Here is a 22,164-nt window from a genome sequence, read left to right as displayed (position 1 = left end):
CGCAGCCACGTGCAAACCATGTCACCACTGCACGTGCGTTGTCTGCACGTGCAACATGAACACCGACAGTATAAAAGTGCAGGGTGTTCGCTTGCCTGGCCTCTGTATCTGGCCGACAGTTGACAATCCAGGATATGCCACGTCTCGGTGAACCGCAGAAAAACAATGCCATCGGCCGACTAGACGCAGGCGAATCCAGAACGGCCGTTGCCAGGGCATTCCATGTGTCCCCAAGCACCATCTCCAGACTGTGGGACCGTTACCAGCAACATGGATCAACACGTGACCTCCCTAGATCCGGTCGACCACGGGTCACTACCCCCGGGCAGGACCGCTACATCCGGGTACGCCACCTTCGGGAACGATTGACTACTGCCACCTCCACAGCCGCAGCAATACCAGGTTTGCGCAGGATATCCGACCAGACCGTACGGAACCGCCTACGTGAGGTAGGAATTCGTGCCAGACGTCCAGTTCGAGGTGTCATCTTAACACCACAACACCGTCGACTCCGACTGCAGTGGTGCCAGATTCATCGACAATGGCCTCAACTGCGATGGAGACAGGTGTGGTTCAGTGACGAGTCCCGATTTCTGCTCCGACGTCATGATGGAAGATGTCGCGTGTATAGGCGTCGTGGTGAACGTTATGCGGCAAACTGCGTGCAGGAAGTGGACAGATTCGGCGGGGGTAGTGTCATGGTGTGGGCAGCCATCTCACACACTGGCAGAACTGACCTGGTCCACGTGCAGGGCAACCTGAATGCACAGGGCTACATTGACCAGATCCTCCGGCCACACATCGTTCCAGTTATGGCCAACGCCAACGCAGTGTTCCAACATGACAACGCCAGGCCTCACACAGCACGTCTCACAACGGCTTTCCTACAGAACAACAACATTAATGTCCTTCCTTGGCCATCGATATCACCGGATTTGAACCCAATTGAGCATCTATGGGACGAGTTGGACCGACGCCTCCGACAGCGACAACCACAGCCCCAGACCCTGCCCGAGCTGGCAGCAGCCTTGCAGGCCGAGTGGGCCACCATCCCCCGGGACGTCATCCGTACTCTGGTTGCTTCAATGGGCAGGCGGTGCCAGGCAGTTGTCAACACACGCGGAGGCCACACCCGGTATTGACTCCAGATGACCTTGACCTTGGTGGTATGTCCTATCACTTACTCACAATGGACTAGAGTGAATTGTGAACAATCCTGCAACATTTGGTAATTATCGGACTCACCATTCAATAATTAAATCAATTCTCCAAATGTTACGACAATGTGGTTTTGCGTTTCTTCTTTTGAAGAGTATATAAAAAAATTTATAAACCAAATTTGTGGTTTGTAGATGACATGTAATAAATGTACGCACCTGTATCGTGTTAAAAAAAATAACAATGTCGGCGATCATTTCAACAAACAACATGGCTGTCGTGGCTATTGAAAACCAAAGCGATCGCAAACTTGAAATATCACATAGAAATTGTAGTTTTATATAAAAGATTTTTTAAACTGAAAACTTTAATTATTAAACTTGTTTAGTAGCTACCGGCCTCGGTGGCGTAGTGGTTAGGCCATCGGTCTACAGACTGGTAGGTACTGCGTTCGGATCCCAGTCATGGGATTTTTACTCCAGAAACCGACTCCAAACCCTGAGTAAGTGCCCCGTAAGGCTCAATGGGTAGGTGTAAACCACTTGCACCGACCAGTGATCCATAACTGGTTCAACAAAGGCCATGGTTTGTGCTATCCTGCCTGTGGGAAGCGCAAATAAAAGATCCCATGCTGCTAATCGGAAAGAGTAGCCCATGTAGTGGCGTCAGCGGGTTTTCTCTCAAAATCTGTGTGGTCTGACGCCATATAACTGTAAATAAAATGTGTTGAGTACGTCGTTAAATAAAACATTTCTTTCTTTGTTTAATAGCTAACAAATTCTTTTGGACATTGAAGGATGTTATGTTTCATGGGGACTTTGTGACAAAATACATGTTATTTAATATGTACTGTTTACACTTAATGGTTACTGGTTACACTTAATGCCAAAAATACAATTTACAATCTCAAAATAGTGTAGATACTAAAACGAATTGATTGCGAAGATGACACAAACACAAATATTACTTGAACATTTTGATTTTACCGAGTTATTCAGTACTAAAATTAGGGAAAACCAATTTGCCCCGTTACTGCTGAATGTGTAAAATGGGTGTATTCCAGCCATGTTTACTGGACGTGTCTGTTTAAACCAATATCCTGGGAGAAATAGATGGACAAAAGGGGTTGTCCATTTCAGGGTATGTTGCCCTCAGGCAAGCAAAGGTGCATAAACAAATTCAAGGACCTACTAATATTAATAATGATTTAAAAAATGCTATAGAAACATATAGCGTAAATAACTGTGGTCTGCGGCCAAAAGACAGAATCCGTAGAGTTGCATGGCAATATATGGTGGAACTAGGATTCACAATGATGTACTTACATAAGTAATTTATTCATGCCACCTCTGAAAACACCCAGTAAATTCAGAACATGTAAAACCCCTCAATATCAGGTTTAAACTTCGTCGACACAAACATTCACTTCTAGGCGCATGTCTGTCTGTAAAACAATTCGGGTGGTGCGTAATTAGCTTTCAGAGCCCCGTTGTACGAAGCGACCTTAGTAAGATGCTACACGTTATGTCTGAAATGAGCAGTTTAACATCCATTTTTATTTCTGATTTACTTTAAGGGTGAGGTGTACATGTCGGATTATCTCCATTGATACGCTGCATGTAAGAGTTTCAGCCACATGTGTGTCTGTCTGTGTCTACACATCTATATCTATATCTATCTCTATATCTATCTATCTCTATCTCTATCTCTATCTCTATATTCTTCTTTTCAAATATAATTTATGGGAGTGCATGACCGGAACCCACAAGACTTCACTCACCAGTCTAGACCCCTACCTACATCATTTTCTGCACAGACACCTGAAATGTTTCTTTTTTAAAAGTGTACAGACAAAGCAAATACAAACTTGTCATGTACAATGAGTGGTCTTTGTTAAAATAAAGTAGTACTGTATAAATGTCCATTCTTCCAAGTTTTTATCCACTTATGTTTAATGATTTCTAGAGAAAGTTTTCTTACTGGCACGTAGCATGGTCTGGACCTGGAATTGGGGGTTCCAATATTAACCAAGCTGACCCTTATGTCTACATTTTCCCTGGACACCTACCCACCGCAGCCTATGCTCCCGTCTTAAGGCACCGGCATCGGTGGCGTCGTGGTTAGGCCATCGGTCTACAGGCTGGTAGGTACTGGGTTCGGATCCCAGTCGAGGCATGGGATTTTTAATCCAGATACCGACTCCAAACCCTGAGTGAGTGATCCGCAAGGTGTAAACCACTTGCACCGACCAGTGATCCATAACTGGTTCAACAAAGGCCATGGTTTGTGCTATCCTGCCTGTGGGAAGCGCAAATAAAAGATCCCTTGCTGCTAATCGGAAAAAGTAGCCCATGTAGTGGCGACAGCGGGTTTCCTCTCAAACTCTGTGTGGTCCTTAACCATATGTCTGACGCCATATAACCGTAAATAAAATGTGTTGATTGCGTCGTTAAATAAAACATTTCTTTCTTTTTCTGTCTTAAGGCGACCCAAAATTGCTTTCGTATTTCGCTGTCTTTCAACGGATGTATCTTAATTTCAGCCATACTGGTTGTTTCATGACATGGAAGAAACAATAGCAACCACGTCCACGTCTACTAATCTAAACAAGAAAAATGGCCATTATAAATTACAATGTGAACAAACAACCCCCAACACCAAAAACTTTGTAGGTGCGCACCTTCCTTTGATTGTTGATTTTGAATGTTTTTGGGGTGCACCATCCTTTGATTGTTGATTTTGAATGTGTTTGGGGTGCACCATCCTTTGATTGTTGATTTTGAATGTGTTTGGGGTGCACCATCCTTTGGTTGTTAATGCTGAATGTTTTTGGGGTGCGCACCTACCTTTGATTGTTGATGTTGAATGTGTTTGGGGTGCGCACCATCCTTTGATTGTTAATGTTCAATGATTTTGGGGTGCGCACCATCCTTGGATTGTTGACGTTGAATGTTTTTATGGATGTGCACCATATTTTAATTGTTCATTTTGAATGTGTTTGGGTGCATCCCATCGTTTGCTTAGTGATCTATATAGATTATTTTGTTTTTTTGTAGGTGTGCACCATCCTTTGATTGTTGATTTTGAATGTTTTTGGGGTGCACCATCCTTTGATTGTTGATTTTGAATGTGTTTGGGGTGCACCATCCTTTGATTGTTGATTTTGAATGTTTTTGGGGTGCACCATCCTTTGGTTGTTAATGCTGAATGTTTTTGGGGTGCGCACCATCCTTTGATTGTTGATGTTGAATGTGTTTGGGGTGCGCACCATCCTTTGATTGTTAATGTTCAATGATTTTGGGGTGCGCACCATCCTTGGATTGTTTACGTTGAATGTTTTTATGGATGTGCACCATATTTTAATTGTTCATTTTGAATGTGTTTGGGTGCACCCCATCGTTTGCTTAGTGATCTATATAGATTATTTTGTTTTTTTGTAGGTGTGCACCATCCTTTGATTGTTGATTTTGAATGTTTTTGGGGTGCACCATCCTTTGGTTGTTAATGCTGAATGTTTTTGGGGTGCGCACCATCCTTTGATTGTTGATGTTGAATATTTATGAAGTGCACCCGATCGTTTGCTTATTAATAGTTAATATTTATGTTGGTATGCACCATCCTTTGATTGTTGATGTTGAATGTGTTTGGGGTGCGCACCATCCTTTGATTGTTAATGTTCAATGATTTTGGGGTGCGCACCATCCTTGGATTGTTGACGTTGAATGTTTTTATGGATGTGCACCATATTTTAATTGTTCATTTTGAATGTGTTTGGGTGCATCCCATCGTTTGCTTAGTGATCTATATAGATTATTTTGTTTTTTTTGTAGGTGCGCACCATCCTTTGATTGTTGATTTTGAATGTTTTTGGGGTGCACCATCCTTTGGTTGTTAATGCTGAATGTTTTTGGGGTGCGCACCATCCTTTGATTGTTGATGTTGAATATTTATGAAGTGCACCCGATCGTTTGCTTATTAATAGTTAATATTTATGTTGGTATGCACCATCCTTTGATTGTTGATGTTGAATGTGTTTGGGGTGCGCACCATCCTTTGATTGTTAATGTTCAATGATTTTGGGGTGCGCACCATCCTTGGATTGTTGACGTTGAATGTTTTTATGGATGTGCACCATATTTTAATTGTTCATTTTGAATGTGTTTGGGTGCACCCCATCGTTTGCTTAGTGATCTATATAGATTATTTAGTTTTTTTGTAGGTGCGCACCATCCTTTGATTGTTGATTTTGAATGTTTTTGGGGTGTACCATCCTATGATTGTTAATGTTGAATGTTTTTGGGGTGCACCCGCATCGTTTGCTTATTGATATAGGATAGTTTTTGTTGGTGCGCTCCTTCCTTTGATTGTTAAATTTTAATGTTTTGGGAATACGCACCCATCCTTTGATTGTTGATGCTGAATATTTTTAGGGGAGCACACCATACTTTGGTTGGTGATTTTGGATGATTTTGGAGTGCGCATGATCCTTTGGTTGATTGTTTTTTTCGGTGTGCACCATCCTTTCGTTGTTGATGTTGAATGGTTTATGGAGTGCACCCCATCGTTTGCTTGTTGATATTGAATATTTTTTTTGTCGGTGCGTACCATGCTTTCATTGTTGATTTTGACATTTTCTTTAGTAGTGTCGAGTGCACATCGTCCGTTCACATGTTGCTTGTCTCTGAAACACAAAAGGAATAAAATGCAGAAACAATTTAAGATGTATATAATTATTAAATAATAAAACAACAACAAAAACGAGATTAACTATATTAGTATATAGATTTAAAACTAACCCTGACGATGATTTAACGGTACGTATGACGTCACAATGCTAAACTTTACCACAACTCCAAGCCGTCAAAATCGGGGGTGGGGTTAAAAGTAGACTGGTATTTTTTGCGGTCGAGATTTATTTTAATCAACTAGAGTAGAAGTTGCCTGCTCTTGTTTCATGAAGTAATTATCCACAAAACTGGGGACAGCGAAACTGCGAGTTTTTAAAAAAAAGAAGAAAAAAAGAACATAATAACGCATAAGTTCCTAATTATTATTTTGAGCCCGTGGATTTGGTAATAAGTCTTTAATTTGACATTTTGGTCAAAATAATGCATGATTTTGGTCTCACTACACAGATGTCATCTGCCATTGAAACCCATATTAAACTGCCGAACTTCAAGCGAAGATTGCCAATAGAACGGGTTCTTGTTGGCACTAACAACATACACCATTGCGAACATACATTATATAAGCATTTATTTTCACTCCAAAATTGAGAACATTTCCGTCTCAGTTTTTTACTATATGACCGCATCTGGCTGTAGTACCGGTCCGAACAGGTGGTTCATTAACCGATTCACTCCGGCTGTCACTTGCGCTATATACCCATGTCCCAAAAGGTCGATGCACACTATTACAAAATAACATGGGCAAAATACAGCCAGAAGGCTTACCATTAAACATACATATTGTTTTAATTCTTCACCATTTCCAAGAAGTGAATATGTGAACCATAACATGTGTCACAATTAGGAACTATAGTGGACCGTCATCAATCAACTCTCACCCGGAAGTCATCTGTGTAGTGAGACCTTTATTGATAGGTGCCGAAATTGCAAATCAAAATGGCCGACACAACCAATAATCATAAGACAGGTTTTTTAGATGCCTGTATACGCGCCAAAAAACCCCCACCACACACAAAACATGGAAAATAAAATGCGATACCTCTAACTCGCGAAATTTTATGAAACATTAGTATAATATATATACCCTGCACACAATTGCTTAACACGCACAAACGTATAAAATCAAATGCTAACAGTTTAAAGACAACTATTAACAATAACAACAAATACCTAACAACTAAACTGAAAGAATCGGAAAAACTTTCAACTATAAAAAAAAAATAAGGACAAATGTGTAATATTTGGCTGACATACATGCATATTAAAAACGTAAATTTTAGAAGGAAGGAAATGTTTTAGTTAACAACGCACTCAACACATTTTATTTATGGTTGTATGGCGTCAGACATATGGTTAAGGACCACACATATATTGCGAGAGGAAACCCGCTATCGCCACTTCATGGGCTATTTTCGATTATCAGCAAGGGATCTTTTATATGCACCATCCCACAGACGGGGTAGTACATACCACTGCATTTGATATACCAGGCGTGGTGCACTGGCTGTAACGAGAAATAGCCCAATGGGCCCGCCGACGGGGATCGATCCCAGATCGAGCGAGCGCTTTACCACTGAGCTACGTTCCGCCCTCCTCTTAAATGTGGGTCAGATCTACTCAAAATTACTTACCCAGTGGACTAGCATCTTTTAAATTCTACTCGCCTCCCAGCGATTTCCATTCGCCCCGGGCGAGGAGGCGAGCGTTAGTTTCTAACCCTGTTGGTGTATTAATCATCAGCAGTGCCGGATTAACAACGTAGCAGATGTAGCAAATACTACGGGTCCCGCGCTTTCAGGGGCCCCGCGGATCTCTCTTTTTTTTTTTTTTTTTTTTTATTTTCTTTTTTTTTTTTTTTTAGTTAAACTTTATACAGCACGAGCGCGGCGTGCTAAAAGTGAAGGGCGCGTGCAATCGATAGATAGAAATTCTGTCCCGGCATAAAAACGCATGCGCGACTGTGTTGTCATTGGTAATTTGATAAGCTGGTATTATAAACACATTTTACCGTATACCTTTTTTGAGTTGCCCACTCTAATTATAGTGCCCCTCTCTCTTTAACGACATTTTATTAGATGTTTGCGTGTGTATGATAGCACACACACACACGCACAAATATATCATGTTTATGCACACGCGCACACAGACACAAACACAAAGTCAGAGGTACCCACGACAGGCGAGTTGCAAAAGGTTTCTGATGAGACCACGCCACCTTAAGTTTTCTCAATCTCGTTGTGCCGTCTTGCTATCAACAGCTCAAGATAAAATTCACGTAGGCTACAGGTCTTACATTTAGTCAAAATTTTTGTCCACTAACAACGCATTTAAAATTTTTATTATTCTGTAATTAATTATGCAAAGATTGTGCGTGTAATCGATTCATTTGTAGTTATTAGAGAGGTTTATATTGATTACGTGTACGTGTACGGGTACACGTGACGTCACATTACACGTACCCGCAATGAACTTGTAGAAACACTGTTTAGAAACGACGTTGTCAGTACGCGTACGTGTATGAAAAGTTGGAAACTACATTATGATTGGACCGGTTTTCTTCATAATGTAAAAATTTGACTGTCACAAAACACATGTGTGCGATACATAGATTAGATGTAGTAGAACTGAACATGATGACTTTATATTTTAAATGAAAAATTGACACGCTTTCACAACAGTGGCGTAACTATGGGGGGCCTGGGGCGTCCCGGGCCCCCGATTGCCCCCCCCCCCTCCCATTTGACCTTTGATTGTGTACAAGAAATATGATGGAAAAACTGCAGTGCCCCCCCCCACCCGACGAAGGTCTTGCCCCCCTTTGGCCCCCCCAAAATAAAGACTCAGTTACGCCACTGTTTCACAAGCGATTTATAATGATTTATTCGACACTATTCTTTGTAGAATAACTGTAAAACAGTTATATATACATTCAAGTTTTAAAACAATATAATTTAAGATGCAGAATAATACAAATAGAAAGTTTATCTTCTACAAGTTTGTACATACATTAGTAATATTGAAATCATGCTACGCATTTATTTGTGTATGATGGTTACAAACTGCACGGGGGAGCGTTCGTTTTCCAAATTGCGCCGAATAAAAAATGCACAAAGAACGACGATGGGAGAAAAACGTTTAAATTTGCAGACGTTGATGAGCATCGAATGCGAGTTGTTGAGAACGGTTGACACTACTTCCATTATAAAAGACTTTGCTCATATTAAATCTCGAAGGCGCGATACATAACTTAATCTGAGCATGAAGCACACTTGTCTACTGGCCTAAACTTTGACCCACGTTTTTGGGGCATACATGCAGTTACATTATAGTTTAATGGCATTTGCACTGGTTTTTAATACTGTTGGCAAAATTCCTTTTGTTTCGACAATACATCCGACTGATTGTTCAAATATTAAGGTGTGTTTATGTTGTATGTAAAGCTATGATAATAGTGGGCGTGGGTTGATGGGCGTTTACTTTTGTAACTAGCCAGTAGTAGGGGCCTATGCTATGTTTTGCTACGGGCCCGGCAGTTGCTTAATCCGGCTCTGCCGACATGAATTATAAGGTGTGAATCTCAAAATCTTAATGACACTTGTAGGTACTACCAGTTGTAAGTCAGAATGATTACACAACGATTAGAACATTCACTATTCCTATAGGTTGTACTATACCAAATAAAATCCCATATGCGACCATGTTAACGTTTGTACTTACAAACACTATATGCAATATAGCAACCAAACTATGACCCATAAACTTCAGTACTACAACCCTACCTCAAAACATTAACTGAAGAAAATGGTACCTTTCATGGCTCATTTTCGGTACAGTGTATAACCAGATGTTTTTACCACAACCCTAGTTTCGCACAAAAATTTAGTACTTTTATTCTTACAGGTACCCCATACATATGTTCCAAGCAAATGGCTACTTGACGCAGTGGTACTAGATGAAATAAAATTGCATACATTTTTAGATGCTTTCGTGTGCTCAACTTGGGCGTCCTTCATTTCGTTGTTTTTGTCAGCGAAATGAAGTTTTCTACTGGGATGTATGCGGCCATTGGAACTGATTGAACGCTGGAACGCTTCTTGTTTCAACAGCCTGCACCACCAGGTTGGATTCCTTTTTAGCGAGATTCCTTGCCTCCACATCATTTCTCCGTCTGACTGTCGACTTGTTTCTTTCGTGACTTATATGACGGCCATTCTGCAGAACGCCACGATTGTTCGCGTTTAATCTCTACATGTCCGAGCCTGTCCTAGCAGCACCGGAAGATTGACCGCCCCACTCTAAGAAGAAATAGGAAGCGGGGTCGGCCCCTACTACTCTTTTTCTAGACTTTACCTTGCTTTATAGTGATACCATCTTGTATCCTCCGGAGTCGGGCCTGTCCGCACCACTATACCAACACATGACGACTGGACTATACCCTAGTCTGATACTCTCTCTCGTTCAGACGGATCCGGCTTCTCAAGATCTGTATTTCAACACAGCACTACACCTTCAACGTCTATCGACTGTCAATCTAGGGGTTTTCTTGACGGGATTGACAACCCATCTCGTCCCTTTAAGCTGTGCACCCAAACAGCCTTAACGACGCCACTCGCGTGGACATATCGATCGGATTGTAAACTTTTAGATCTACGTTCAAAATTTTATGTCGAAATTACTTCTTTTGTTAATATTATTAAATAGTCCGATCCTCTCTTCTTTGTCTTATTTAATTTTGGACTGTCCTTCTAAAATGCTCCAAATTATATAAATATTCGGCCGAGCAGTCAATTCTTTTTATTTTTGGCTTGTAACCTTTTTATTTTTTTTTATTTATTCTATTAACTTGTTTACTAATTGCTATTTTCAAAATTCTGCCCATTTTCACCCCCCCCCCCCCCTCCATCCCGAGTCAGGCCACCGATCTTATCGGAGGTCGGACTCGGGATGGGCGTGTTCGAAACCCTAGTGGTATATGGGCACGTTAAACTAGTTACCACCATCATCACAGGACTTGTGGTGTTAACTTCTCTATGAAAACGTCGGTGCACCTCCAACTTTGACCCAGCCGGAACTTATTTGGTTTAGTGCTACCTATAGTGCAAACAAATCTCATTAAAGTACACCTGTCAAAAATGCTGACTCTTTAGCATTTTCTGGGGACTTGTTTACAAACGTCAAAATGTTTTATATTAACTTCTCGAGTCACTAAAGACCGATATTGCCCAAAATGTGGTCGGTAATTATCTTATTACATAACAGAAGTATGTTTTTAACATCACAACTTGAAAACAATGCTTTAGTAAAACATGTAAGTACATACCCCCATTATTTGATTTGCCATTAGTTGGGATATGTCAGTTATGGGGAGGGGGGAGGGGGGGGAGAAGGACGCGGCTTCCACTTATAGCAGTTCATCTATGCAGGGACACGAGAGGCCCAGGCCCTGTACTTTTGATCCAATAATAATGTTTCACATGTACAAGCCGAAAGAAAAGAAAGAAATGTTTTATTTAACGATGCACTCAACACATTTTATTTACGGTTATATAGCGTCAGATATATGGTTAAGAACCACACAGATTTTTCGTACTCTCCCCCAACACGCGATACAGAGTTGAAATTTTATGTGTTTTCTCTAAATTTGCAGATAAAATTTCACTTTCATGGGATACATTAATTTCTTGGAAGTACGGTTTTGTTGGGGAGGGGTATGGCTTTTTAGCAGTATGATCAGAATACTTCGTTAGATGGAATGAACAGAATGAACTTTGAAAACTAGAAATCCAACTCTGTTGAATGTTTCTATACTGAAATGGGGTTGGGGGGATCTAGCTCAGTTTGTAAAGGTTTTTTCTTGAGATCCTTTGATCAAAGGATCAAATCTCCATGACTGATATATAAACGGTTTTGTGCAGTCTGTCTGAAAGTGCATATATAAAGATAACTTGCTACTAATTCTGTGTTCAATCTTTTTTTTTACGGCCGTCATATCGGTAATCCGGATGTGGCGATTAAGTTTGCCGTCTTCCGGAGGTTGACAGGTCCCCAGAGTTTGGTGTTCAGGGACGTGTCTTCCGTCCAAACCTGCTGTCGCATTTCTTCTAGGTGCGAGATGGTTTGTAGAACGTGTTCCGATGTTTGCTGTTAGCACCACATTCACAATGGGCCACCTGCAAATCCTGTCCTTGTAGATGCTTCTTTAGGCCAGAGTCTAGTTTGTTAATGCTGTCAGTCAGGGCTGTATCCACCATTTCTCGTCATCCTATCACATTTGAATTTTAGTTTTAGGATTGTCTTGGCTTCACTGTGTGATATGGAAGAGTTGGGATGTTGGAGGCAGCTGCCTGCTTTGACCAGTTTGTCGGCCTTTTCGTTGCATGCAACTCCTATACGTCCACCGTCCACTAGTATCACTTTCTACTAATGAGAAACTATTTTCAGACTTGAAATGCCTTTGCTTATGTGTCAAAATTACCCCAAACTTTGGCATCCATGATTAATAAATGTGTACAGTAGTGGTGTCAAGACCAACTTCTAGACCGAATGATGCAACTTATTTATATAATCTAGAATCTTTTTGTCAAGCATTTAGAACAAGATTATTATTATGTTGGACTGAATTATGTTTGGTGTGCAATAAAAACTTGTGGGGAGATGGTTGAGTTTTGGAGGAAAATGCTGGTGTTTTTTTTAAATGACCGCGGGGTGTTCGAGGTGCTTACCTGCTTCCATTTTAATCTCAGGACCTAAACTTGTACTTTTGTTATGTGACGTACAATACTGTTTCTTCGTCTGTCTCACTTAATATCATCTCCTTCACGATATAAAAGTGACGTAGATGACAACAATTAATTAGTAAGCAATTGTGTTCATATAAAGATAGACTGGTAAATCAAAGGGCGTGGTATGTGCTATCCTGTCTGGGATGGTGCAAATAAAAGATCCCTTGCTTGTAATCGAAAAAGTGTAGCCCATGTATTGACGACAGCGGGTTTCCTCCCTCAGTATCTGTGTGATCCGTAACCATATGTCCCACGCCATATAACCGTAAATAAAATGTGTTGAGTGCGTCGTTGAATAAACCATTTTCCTCCCTTCATATAAAGATAATGGCCGAGTTAAAATACATTCATTAATAAAAAAAAATGTATAAACCAAATTTGTGGTTTGTAATAAATGTACGCACCTGTATCGTGTTAAAAAAAATAACAATGTCGGCGATCATTTCAACAGAAACAACATGGCTGTCGTGGTGGCTATTCAAAACCAACGCGATCGCAAACTTGAAATATCACATAGAAATTGTAGTTTTATAAAAATTCATTTTTTTTTTAGCACCTCAAAGTAGTCGTGACGTAGATGACAAGGAATCTGGGGACATGGATTTTTTAAACTGAAAACTTTGATTATTAAACTTGTTTAGTAGCTACCGGCCTCGGTGGCGTAGTGGTTAGGCCATCGGTCTACAGGCTGGTAGGTACTGGGTTTGGATCCCAGTCATGGGATTTTTACTCCAGATACCGACTCCAAACCCTGAGTGAGTGCTCCGTAAGGCTCAATGGGTAGGTGTAAACCACTTGCACCGACCAGTGATCCATAACTGGTTCAACAAAGGCCATGGTTTGTGCTATCCTGCCTGTGGGAAGCGCAAATAAAAGACCCCTTGCTGCTAATCGGAAAGAGTAGCCCATGTAGTGGCAACAGCGGGTTTTCTCTCAAAATCTGTGTGGTCTGACGCCATATAACTGTAAATAAAATGTGTTGAGTACGTCGTTAAATAAAACATTTCTTTCTTTGTTTAATAGCTAACAAATTCTTTTGGACATTGAAGGATGTTATGTTTCATGGGCACTTTGTGACAAAATACATGTTATTTAATATGTACTGGTTACACTTAATGGTTACTGGTTACACTTAATGCCAAAAATACAATTTACAATCTCAAAATAGTGTAGATACTAAAACGAATTGATTGCGAAGATGACACAAACAAAAATATTACTTGAACATTTTGGTTTTACCTAGTTATTCAGTACTAAAGTTAGGGGAAACCAATTTGCCCTGTTACCGCAGAATGGGTGAAATGGGTGTACTCCGGCCAGGTTCACTGGACGTGTCTGTTTAAACCAATATCCTGGGAGAAATAGATGGACAAAAGGGGTTGTCCTTTTCAGGGTATGTTGCCCTCAGGCAAGCAAAGGTGCATAAACAAATTCAAGGACCTACTGATATTAATAATAATTAATAAAATGCTATAGAAACATATAACGTAAATAATTGTGGTCTGCGGCCAAAAGACAGAATCCGTAGATTTGCATGGCAATATATGGTGGAACTGGAATCACAATGATTGCTTTTCATAAGTAATTTATTCATGCCACCTCTGAAAACACCCAGTAAATTCAGAACATGCAAAACCCCTCAATATCAGGTTTAAACTTCGTCGACACGAACATTCACTTCTAAAACAATTCGGGCGGTGCTTAATTAGCTTTCAGAGCCCCGTTGTACGAAGCGACCTTAATGTATATGTCGGATTATCTCCATTGATACGCTGCATGTAAGAGTTTCAGCCACATGTGTGTCTGTCTGTGTCTACACATCTATATCTATATCTATCTATCTATCTATCTATCTATCTATCTCCATCTATCTCCATCTATCTATCTATCTATCTATCTATCTATCTACCTATCTCCATCTATCTATCTCTCTCTCTCTATATATATTCTTCTTTTCAAATATAATTTATGGGAGTGCATGACCGGAACCCACAAGACTTCACTCACCAGTCTAGACCCCTACCTACATAATTTTCTGCACAGACACCTGAAATGTTTCTTTTTTAAAAGTGTACAGACAAAGCAAATACAAACTTGTCATGTACAATGAGTGGTCTTTGTTAAAATAAAGTAGTACTGTATAAATGTCCATTCTTCCAAGTTTTTATCCACTTATGTTTAATGATTTCTAGAGAAAGTTTTCTTACTGGCACGTAGCATGGTCTGGACCTGGAATTGGGGGTTCCAATATTAACCAAGCTGACCCTTATGTCTACATTTTCCCTGGACACCTACCCACCGCAGCCTATGCTCCTGTCTTAAGGCACCGGCCTCGGTGGCGTCATGGTTAGGCCATCGGTCTACAGGCTGGTAGGTACTGGGTTCGGATCCCAGTCGAGGCATGGGATTTTTAATCCAGATACCGACTCCAAACCCTGAGCGACTGATCCGCAAGGCTCAGTGGGTAGGTGTAAATCACTTGCACCGACCAGTGACCCATAACTGGTTCAACAAAGGCCATGGTTTGTGCTATCCTGCCTGTGGGAAGCGCAAATAAAAGATCCCTTGCTGCTAATCGGAAAAAGTAGTCCATGTAGTTGCGACAGCGGATTTCCTCTCAAACTCTGTGTGGTCCTTAACCATATGTCTGACGCCATATAACCGTAAATAAAATGTGTTGATTGCGTCGTTAAATAAAAAATTTCTTTCTTTTTCTGTCTTAAGACGACCCAAAATTGCTTTCGTATTTCGCTGTCTTTCAACGGATGTATCTTAATTTCAGCCATACTGGTTGTTTCATGACATGGAAGAAACAATAGCAACCACGTCCACGTCTACTAATCTAAACAAGAAAAATGGCCATTATAAATTACAATGTGAACAAACAACCCCCAACACCAAAAACTTTGATTTAAAAAATCAAACAAACCAAGACTTGTTTTTATTACAGCAATATTATTATCCAATAGAAATTGCTATAAAACTGGAGGGGGGTGGGGGGCTATGGTGTTCATCATTCTCTGACTCTTGATGATGAATGTTTTTGGGGTGCACACCATTTTGTTTTATTACTGATGTTGAATGTTTTTTTGGGTGCACACACATCCTTTGATTTTTGATGGTTTTTGGCGCTTACTATCCTTTGGTTGACGATGAATGTTTATGGAGTGCATCCCATCGTTTGCTTATTGATATTAAGTTTGTTTTGTTTAACGACACCACTAGAGCACATTGATTAATTAATCATCGACTATTGGATGTCAAACATTTGGTATTTTGAATTTTTATGAGGTATCACCCGTACTTTGATTGTTGATGTTGAATGTTTTTAGAGGTGTGCACCATACTTTAATTATTGATTTTTAATGCTTTTGAGGTGTGCACCATCCTTTGATTGTTGATATTGAATGATTTTGGGGTGCACCCCCCATCGTTTGCTTATTGATCTATATAGATTATTTTTTGTAGGTGCGCACCTTCCTTTGATTGTTGATTTTGAATGTTTTTGGGAAATGCAACCATCCTTTGATTGTTGTTTGTTTTTAGGGGTGTGCACCATACGTTAATTGTTGATTTTGAATGATTTTGGGGTGTGCACCATCTTTTAATTGTTAACGTTGAATGTTTATGAAGTGCACCCGATCGTTTGCTTATTAATATTGAATATTTTTGTTGGTACGCACCATCCTTTGATTGTTGATATTGAATGTGTTTGGGTGCACCCCCCATCGTTCGCTTATTGATCTATATATATATTTTTTTGTAGGTGCGCACCATCCTTTGGTTGTTAATGCTGAATGTTTTTGGGGTGCACCATCCTTTGATTGTTGATTTTGAATGTGTTTGGGGTGCACCATCCTTTGATTGTTGATTTTGAATGTTTTTGGGGTGCACCATCCTTTGGTTGTTAATGCTGAATGTTTTTGGCGTGCGCACCTACCTTTGATTGTTGATGTTGAATGTGTTTGGGGTGCACCATCCTTTGATTGTTGATTTTGAATGTGTTTGGGGTGCACCATCCTTTGATTGTTGATTTTGAATGTGTTTGGGGTGCACCATCCTTTGGTTGTTAATGCTGAATGTTTTTGGGGTGCGCACCTACCTTTGATTGTTGATGTTGAATGTGTTTGGGGTGCGCACCATCCTTTGATTGTTAATGTTCAATGATTTTGGGGTGCGCACCATCCTTGGATTGTTGACGTTGAATGTTTTTATGGATGTGCACCATATTTTAATTGTTCATTTTGAATGTGTTTGGGTGCATCCCATCGTTTGCTTAGTGATCTATATAGATTATTTTGTTTTTTTGTAGGTGTGCACCATCCTTTGATTGTTGATTTTGAATGTTTTTGGGGTGCACCATCCTTTGATTGTTGATTTTGAATGTGTTTGGGGTGCACCATCCTTTGATTGTTGATTTTGAATGTTTTTGGGGTGCACCATCCTTTGGTTGTTAATGCTGAATGTTTTTGGGGTGCGCACCATCCTTTGATTGTTGATGTTGAATGTGTTTGGGGTGCGCACCATCCTTTGATTGTTAATGTTCAATGATTTTGGGGTGCGCACCATCCTTGGATTGTTGACGTTGAATGTTTTTATGGATGTGCACCATATTTTAATTGTTCATTTTGAATGTGTTTGGGTGCATCCCATCGTTTGCTTAGTGATCTATATAGATTATTTTGTTTTTTTGTAGGTGTGCACCATCCTTTGATTGTTGATTTTGAATGTTTTTGGGGTGCACCATCCTTTGATTGTTGATTTTGAATGTGTTTGGGGTGCACCATCCTTTGATTGTTGATTTTGAATGTTTTTGGGGTGCACCATCCTTTGGTTGTTAATGCTGAATGTTTTTGGGGTGCGCACCTACCTTTGATTGTTGATGTTGAATGTGTTTGGGGTGCGCACCATCCTTTGATTGTTAATGTTCAATGATTTTGGGGTGCGCACCATCCTTGGATTGTTGACGTTGAATGTTTTTATGGATGTGCACCATATTTTAATTGTTCATTTTGAATGTGTTTGGGTGCATCCCATCGTTTGCTTAGTGATCTATATAGATTATTTTGTTTTTTTGTAGGTGCGCACCATCCTTTGATTGTTGATTTTGAATGTTTTTGGGGTGCACCATCCTTTGGTTGTTAATGCTGAATGTTTTTGGGGTGCGCACCATCCTTTGATTGTTGATGTTGAATATTTATGAAGTGCACCCGATCGTTTGCTTATTAATAGTTAATATTTATGTTGGTATGCACCATCCTTTGATTGTTGATGTTGAATGTGTTTGGGGTGCGCACCATCCTTTGATTGTTAATGTTCAATGATTTTGGGGTGCGCACCATCCTTGGATTGTTGACGTTGAATGTTTTTATGGATGTGCACCATATTTTAATTGTTCATTTTGAATGTGTTTGGGTGCATCCCATCGTTTGCTTAGTGATCTATATAGATTATTTTGTTTTTTTGTAGGTGCGCACCATCCTTTGTTGATTTTGAATGTTTTTGGGGTGTACCATCCTATGATTGTTAATGTTGAATGTTTTTGGGGTGCACCCGCATCGTTTGCTTATTGATATAGGATAGTTTTTGTTGGTGCGCTCCTTCCTTTGATTGTTAAATTTTAATGTTTTGGGAATACGCACCCATCCTTTGATTGTTGATGCTGAATATTTTTAGGGGAGCACACCATACTTTGGTTGGTGATTTTGGATGATTTTGGAGTGCGCATGATCCTTTGGTTGATTGTTTTTTTCGGTGTGCACCATCCTTTCGTTGTTGATGTTGAATGGTTTATGGAGTGCACCCCATCGTTTGCTTGTTGATATTGAATATTTTTTTTTTCGGTGCGTACCATGCTTTCATTGTTGATTTTGACATTTTCTTTAGTAGTGTCGAGTGCACATCGTCCGTTCACATGTTGCTTGTCTCTGAAACACAAAAGGAATAAAATGCAGAAACAATTTAAGATGTATATAATTATTAAATAATAAAACAACAACAAAAACGAGATTAACTATATTAGTATATAGATTTAAAACTAACCCTGACGATGATTTAACGGTACGTATGACGTCACAATGCTAAACTTTACCACAACTCCAAGCCGTCAAAATCGGGGGTGGGGTTAAAAGTAGACTGGTATTTTTTGCGGCCGAGATTTATTTTAATCAACTAGAGTAGAAGTTGCCTGCTCTTGTTTCATGAAGTAATTATCCACAAAACTGGGGACAGCGAAACTGCGAGTTTTTAAAAAAAAGAAGAAAAAAGAAGATAATAACGCATAAGTTCCTAATTATTATTTTGAGCCCGTGGATTTGGTAATAAGTCTTTAATGTGACATTTTGGTCAAAATAATGCATGATTTTGGTCTCACTACACAGATGTCATCTGCCATTGAAACCCATATTAAACTGCCGAACTTCAAGCGAAGATTGCCAATAGAACGGGTTCTTGTTGGCACTAACAACATACACCATTGCGAACATACATTATATAAGCATTTATTTTCACTCCAAAATTGAGAACATTTCCGTCTCAGTTTTTTACTATATGACCGCATCTGGCTGTAGTACCGGTCCGAACAGGTGGTTCATTAACCGATTCACTCCGGCTGTCACTTGCGCTATATACCCATGTCCCAAAAGGTCGATGCACACTATTACAAAATAACATGGGCAAAATACAGCCAGAAGGCTTACCATTAAACATACATATTGTTTTAATTCTTCACCATTTCCAAGAAGTGAATATGTGAACCATAACATGTGTCACAATTAGGAACTATAGTGGACCGTCATCAATCAACTCTCACCCGGAAGTCATCTGTGTAGTGAGACCTTTATTGATAGGTGCCGAAATTGCAAATCAAAATGGCCGACACAACCAATAATCATAAGACAGGTTTTTTAGATGCCTGTATACGCGCAAAAAAAACCCCACCACACACAAAACATGGAAAATAAAATGCGATACCTCTAACTCGCGAAATTTTATGAAACATTAGTATAATATATATACCCTGCACACAATTGCTTAACACGCACAAACGTATAAAATCAATGCTAACAGTTTAAAGACAACTATTAACAATAACAAATACCTAACAACCAAACTGAAAGAATCAGAAAAACTTCAACTATAAAAAAAACATTAAGGACAAATGTGTAATATTTGGCTGACATACATGTATATTAAAAACGTAAATTTTAGAAGGAAGGAAATGTTTTATTTAACAACGCACTCAACACATTTTATTTATGGTTGTATGGCGTCAGACATATGGTTAAGGACCACACAGATATTGAGAGAGGAAATCCGCTGTCGCCACTTCATGGGCTATTTTCGATTAGCAGCAAGGGATCTTTTATATGCACCATCCCACAGACAGGGTAGTACATACCACGGCATTTGATATACCAGGCGTGGTGCACTGGCTGGAACGAGAAATAGCCCAATGGGCCCGCCGACGGGGATCGATCCCAGACCGACCGCGCATCTGTTACGTGTCGTTTTGCAATAAACTCAACAAACAAAAAATTGTAATTTATTATTGATAAAAGTTGGAATGGGATATTGTTCGCCCAGTTAAAGACATACAGTGATTTTGAAATGATAAGAAAGTCGTTTTCTGTTGAAAAAGGCAGTTTATTGCAATTCGGCACTTTATTGTTGTAGAGTGTCGTTTTGCTGTCGCCACTACATGGGCTACTCTTTCCGATTAGCAGCAAGGGATCTTTTATTTGCGCTTCTCACAGGCAGGATAGGACAAACCATGGCCTTTGTTGAACCAGTTATGGATCACTGGTCGGTGCAAGTGGTTTACACCTACCCATTGAGCCTTGCGGAGCACTCACTCAGGGTTTGGAGTCGGTATCTGGGATTAAAAATCCCATGCCTCGACTGGGACCCGAACCCAGTACCTACCAGCCTGCAGACCGATGGCCTAACCACGACGCCACCAAGGCCGGTGATACTTACGATGAAGACCAAGTCATAGTTTAAAAATGTGCTGAGGTTGGCAAAGAAACGTTCTTTCTTTAGTCTTGAAAGTGAGAATCTGCTTCCCCACATAGGGACTCCTGCTAATAAGGGGCGTTCTCATTTTGTTATTTTTGTAGTGACAACTTGCAGTGCAGGGCGTATACGAAGTCAATACTTTGCTTAATGTGCAGGGCGTGTTGCTTCCCTCTATTTAGCAAATTTGAAACGGCGGGCATGTTTTTGAAGGTTGTCGTTGAAAGATTTATTTGGTTAATATTGACACAAGTACTTCAATCGGGATTTAGAGAGTAAGATAGGTTATACATTTTTGGTTTGTGTGTCCATTTGTTGCACTATTTCGGTTGAAAAACGGTTGAAACATGGTGCCACAAGTTTTGAGTACCAGCTATATATAGGGTAATGTAACCATTTTCGGACATAGAAAGAACAACACTTTCTACGCCAGTTCAGACTTGTAGTCCGACATGAATTATAAGGTGTGAATCTCAAAATCTTAATGACACTTGTAGGTACTACAAGTCATAACTGTTACACAGCGATTAGAACATGCTCTATCCCTATAGGTTGTACTATACCAAATAAAATCCCATATACGACCATGTTAAAGGGACATACTCTAGTTTCAACCCGTGAAAACTAACACTAAGTTTAGTTATTTAGGGACACACCCTAGTTACGGCTAGTTGTTAACCATTACGGCGTTGTTTTTCGCTATTAAACCCAGTTTTTCACAAATAAAATTGCACTTTACTTACCGTTTATTATTTAGAATATACATTTCCATTCACCTGAAGTGTTTTTTGGTAATCCTGGTAATCCTGGTGTTTGTAATACCACAAAATGCATTTTTCGTATTTCTGAAAAACGGACGCACGTTTGAGAAAAAAACGTTGAGCAGACACGGTCTAATCTATTTTTAGACGGGATATTTCCATTTCAATGTCACAGACGTTGGTATACCACATGACCGTTATCATTTTGGTTCGGTTTGTTTTCTCGTGCACGGTTCTCGCAATCAACATCCGATTTGTTGTTGTTCATGTGTGAGATTTTTCTTCACAGTTCGTGAACATTTTCAGTAACAATAAAGTTCAGACAAGTAAGTATCTCAATACAAAACATTACAAACCCTTAAAACCAATAAGTCCTACGATATCTGGAGAGGGGATACAACCAGGACAGAACAGCTGGAACATGCCCAGGAGAGGTGAAAAGAACGCACCCCAAGTCTGTGAAATTTGTCGTGACGTAGGCATTGTTGTGCTTCGAGCGACATCTACCGGTGACATCAGAATACAAACTTTCAAAATTATTTCGAGCAATTGGGACATGGGGATTCCCATGGTATTTATCGATATAAAACCTGCTTTTTCACTCCATTTGATAAAAACGTGATCCAAGTGTGTTACAGGTTTGTAGATTAACCAAATTATAATTTATTTTCGCTGGATGGAACTAGGGTGTGCGGCTTTAAAGACATACTGTCACGGATTTAAGGACCTTATTTCTCCAAAAATGGATAATAAATAAAAATT

The 22,164-nt window shown here is 39.9% G+C and overlaps 1 long non-coding RNA gene across 1 annotated transcript; it reads right to left on the bottom strand.

Moving 5' to 3' along the window:
* Positions 1–3,823: 3,823 nt before the first annotated feature.
* On the bottom strand, positions 3,824–18,670 carry LOC121390217. Its single transcript, XR_005960178.1, has 2 exons — positions 16,731–18,670; positions 3,824–5,167 (listed from the first exon to the last, which is right to left on the bottom strand). It is a non-coding gene; the product is annotated as an uncharacterized LOC121390217 (long non-coding RNA).
* Positions 18,671–22,164: the final 3,494 nt, after the last annotated feature.

The sequence above is a fragment of the Gigantopelta aegis genome, chromosome 15 (assembly GCF_016097555.1).
Source record: "Gigantopelta aegis isolate Gae_Host chromosome 15, Gae_host_genome, whole genome shotgun sequence".
Lineage (NCBI taxonomy): Eukaryota > Metazoa > Mollusca > Gastropoda > Neomphalida > Peltospiridae > Gigantopelta > Gigantopelta aegis.
Note: the sequence above shows the minus strand (reverse complement) of the source record. Positions and strands in the feature narration are given on the sequence as shown.